Below are 3926 nucleotides of genomic sequence, written 5' to 3' on the forward strand. Positions count from 1 at the left end.
GCTTAAGATTGATTAAGAAAAAAAGAATTCACGAGAACGAGCGAGAGATAAGAGAAGGGAGATAAGTAAACGAAACAAAACAAAACAAAAGAACAGATTAGGAAGAATATAAAAGAAAAAAAAAAAAAGAAAAAAAAAAAGAAAAGCAGAAAAAAGAAAAGTCGAATGAGAGAGTCCGATTATTATACATACGCGAGATAATTTTATATATTTAAGAAGGTATATATATATATATATATATATATATATATATCGACGACGGACCTATACAGACACAAATTTGTACATTATACACGAGATCAATCTGCCCCCTCCCCTTCCCTCCGTCTTTTTGAGCGAATAATTAAAAAAAAAGAAAAAAGAAATAGGAAGATGATAAAAAGAAAGAGAAAGAGAAAGACACACACACACACACACATACACGCGCGCACAAACACGCATACACATTCAGGGAGGAGAGGTAAAATATATTGTCGAAAATCACAAAAGTTTCAAAAACATGGAATAAAGCGTAAGTGGTCAACGATGCATGTTCATCCTTCCCATCGACATCTATAGACGTATTATCTGTAGAAATTTAGAAAATGCGAATATTTCTGAATGCGATAGAAAACAAAGGTCAAAGGAGAAATAAGTAAAAACAGAAAAAAAAAGAAGAAAAAACATAAGAAGAGAAAGAAAGGGAAAAAAGGAAAGAAAATAGTTTTAAAAAGGCATTCGCAAAATGCCCTTAAATAAAAATCAAGGATTGATTAAAAACCATCATCACTATCATCCCCACCACCCTCGTACCTAGATATATATATATGTGTGTGTGTATATATATATATATATATATATATATACACATCACAATCGACACGAGTTACTTCTACGATTTTGAAGATTGATTTATTAGCACGCAAGCTGCAATTGCGATTGCGATTGCGATTGGGATTGCGATTGCGTGCATCAATACCGAAAGCGCAATAAATCCTTTTACATCTGGCTTGTACAATGACGTGTACGGATCACAGTTCGCAGTTTCGAGCTCCGTCGAAAGAGATATCATATTTTGAAATCGTTTAAGATCTCGAATAATTCGAGCATTATACCGTGAATAAAGGAGTTTCGCGAAAGAGTGATCTATACTCGTAACGAGGAGAAGCTTACTCCGTATATCTCGTATTAAATAGTTAATTATTTTCATCAAAAGTACGAGTATATATATATATATACATACTCTGCAAAAATAACGAATAAATAAAATAAAACGCAGAAGTATTTACGATGAAAAAATTCGAGGTGGATATATAGGACGAATGAAAAAGAAAGAAACAGAGAGAGAAAGAGAGAAAGAGAGAAAGAGAGAGAGAGAGAGAGAGAGAGAGAGAGAGAGAGAGAGAGAGAGAGAGAGAGAGATATTAGTGTTTATCGTTGATTAGATAAGGAATAGAAAGTATGGACGTTTTTTATAATAATCGATATATGGGAGAGAGATTGATAAAAGGGAAAGGAAAAGAATAGATAAGGACAAACGTAACGAACAAGTTGGCCGTCCAACTTGTTCGTTAAATGTCAGAGAAAAAGTAAAAAATGCGAATGTTATACTTAATAATAAAAAAATAAATAAATAAATAAATAAATAAATAAATAAAGATAAAAAAAAAATAATAATTATAATAATAATAATAATAATAATAATATTAATAACCAACGATCTAGTCCAATTTATTGTCGTCAAAAGTTGAAAGAAAATGAAGAGATAGTGAAATAAAATGAATGAAAATAATGAAAAAGGGATTAATGAACGAGGCAGACCGATGTATGTAAATATAAAGGATGATGACGATGATGACGATGATGACGATGATGACGATGATGACGATGATGACGATGATGACGATGATGATGATAATGATGATAATGATGATAATGATGATAATGATGTTGAAGATGATGAAGATGATGATGATGATAATGATGATGATAATAAAGAAGAATAGAAAAAAAAATAATGGCAAAAAAAGTCAACGAGTAATCACGAACGATTTCAACGTGGCGATGATTCGTGGTCGCGCGCGTCAACTGCTAACTTTTTACGAGCTCATTTTATATTTATTGATTGATCGCAATGTCGACCGAAGCTCGCTCGCGATTTTCATATAATTCTTTACAACGTCGCTCGGTTCTCGTATGATTTCCAACGATACGTCTTAATTTATTGACTGTGAATAGAAATAAACGATGGAAGAATCAAGCGATATATATACATATACATATACATATACATACATACATATATATATATATACACACATATATATATATATATTTGTCGTTTTTTCTTTTTTTTTTTTTTTTTGGTTTTTTCCTTTTATATCCGTTTATTCATTCATTCACTTAATTAATTAATTAATTAATTCATTCATTAATTCATTCATTAATTCATTCATTTAATCATTCATTCAATCAATCATTCATTCATTCAATCGTTCATTCACATTTTTTATTGACCTTCCCACATTTTCACGATCCTATATCTAAATATTTTTAGTGATATCGATGATAGGATGGGGTCTGTGAATAGAAATAAATGCTAAAAGAATCAAATGGTATGTTTGTCATTTTCTTTTTTTCTTTTTCCTGTGATATTAATTAAGTCATTAATATTTTTCATTGTCCTTCATGCTTTTAGATCATATATGAAAATATTTTTAATGATATCGATGATACAAGAGAGGATTTGTGAATAGAAATAAATGGTGGAAAAATCAAATGAATATGCTCGTCACTTTTTCTATTCCTTTTATATTTAATCAATTACATTCTTATTTTTCATTTATCTGCTCTCCCATTTTTTGAATTTATTAATTGAGATATTATATTGTCGGTATCATATTTTTCTTTTCTTTTTGATATTAATTGATACATATGGTTTCATTGATTATATCCATTTTCCATTGATATCGACGAATGCAAGAATAACTTTGAACAGAGTATTTGTCGTTTCTATATTAACTTTGATATTAATTAAATAATTCGTATTTTTTATTGGCCATTCAATTTTCCAAAATCTACACCAATATATTTTCACTAGTATTAATAATAATTAATAAAATGAAACGATACAACATATTCGTCACTTCATTCTTTTTGACATTAATTAAATCATATTTTTCATTTGCCCTTTCAATTTTCAAAACCTACGTTAACGTATTTATATTAATATTGATAATAATTAATAAAAACAAGCGATATATATATATATATATATATATATATATATATATATATATAATATACCGCTTGTATAGTATACATCTTCCTTTAAGATTAATTAATTCAACGTTCTTTCCAATTTTCAAATCCTATAGCGAGATATTAGCATCGATATTAATGATGGAAGGAGGAGTATAAAGTAAATAAGCTTTGGATTAACGTAAAATTTCGACAACGCAACCCCTGATTCATCGTTTTCGATTAAAGAGAAGCATGGTCCTCGGTCCCCGAATTATTCTCTCAATTTTCCAGAAACTCGTTAACGTTGTCCTCTAATGAGCGTAACTAATTAAGAAATTTAAATTTATCTAATTATACCACAACGAATTGATTACATCGCGAGCGAAAATAAACGAGATCTATTTTTATTATCGCACAAAGCTCTCGCGATCGTTAAATTAAGGCTCACCGCAAACGTGCTTACTCTCGCGCGCAGACCACGTACGATCAATCGGTGGAAAGCCGTGCGCGTGTTACGCTTGCAAATGCAACATATGAACAAACATGAATATGCACAGGTGCTGGGAGATACGCGTCGGTGATGGTGGATAAAGAAGAGGAGGAGGAGGAGGAGGAACGACACGCGTGAAATTCACTCTCCTCACTTGAAATACACCTTCTTGTTTTGCCGTCTAGTGATCTCAATTTGTTTTCAACGTTCTATC

At 30.6% G+C, this 3926-nt stretch overlaps 1 protein-coding gene across 9 annotated transcripts in view; it reads left to right on the forward strand.

Annotated features, from left to right (window-relative positions):
- Positions 1-2269, forward strand: part of LOC124429953 — a 220207-nt gene extending 217938 nt beyond the window's left edge. For all 9 annotated transcript variants that reach the window (XM_046975863.1, XM_046975864.1, XM_046975861.1 and 6 more), the window contains one exon: positions 1-2269. This exon is cut by the window's left edge and continues 3086 nt beyond it. The gene's annotated coding sequence lies outside the window, so the exon portion shown is untranslated.
- Positions 2270-3926: the final 1657 nt, after the last annotated feature.

Source organism: Vespa crabro, chromosome 17 (genome assembly GCF_910589235.1).
Source record: "Vespa crabro chromosome 17, iyVesCrab1.2, whole genome shotgun sequence".
NCBI lineage: Eukaryota > Metazoa > Arthropoda > Insecta > Hymenoptera > Vespidae > Vespa > Vespa crabro.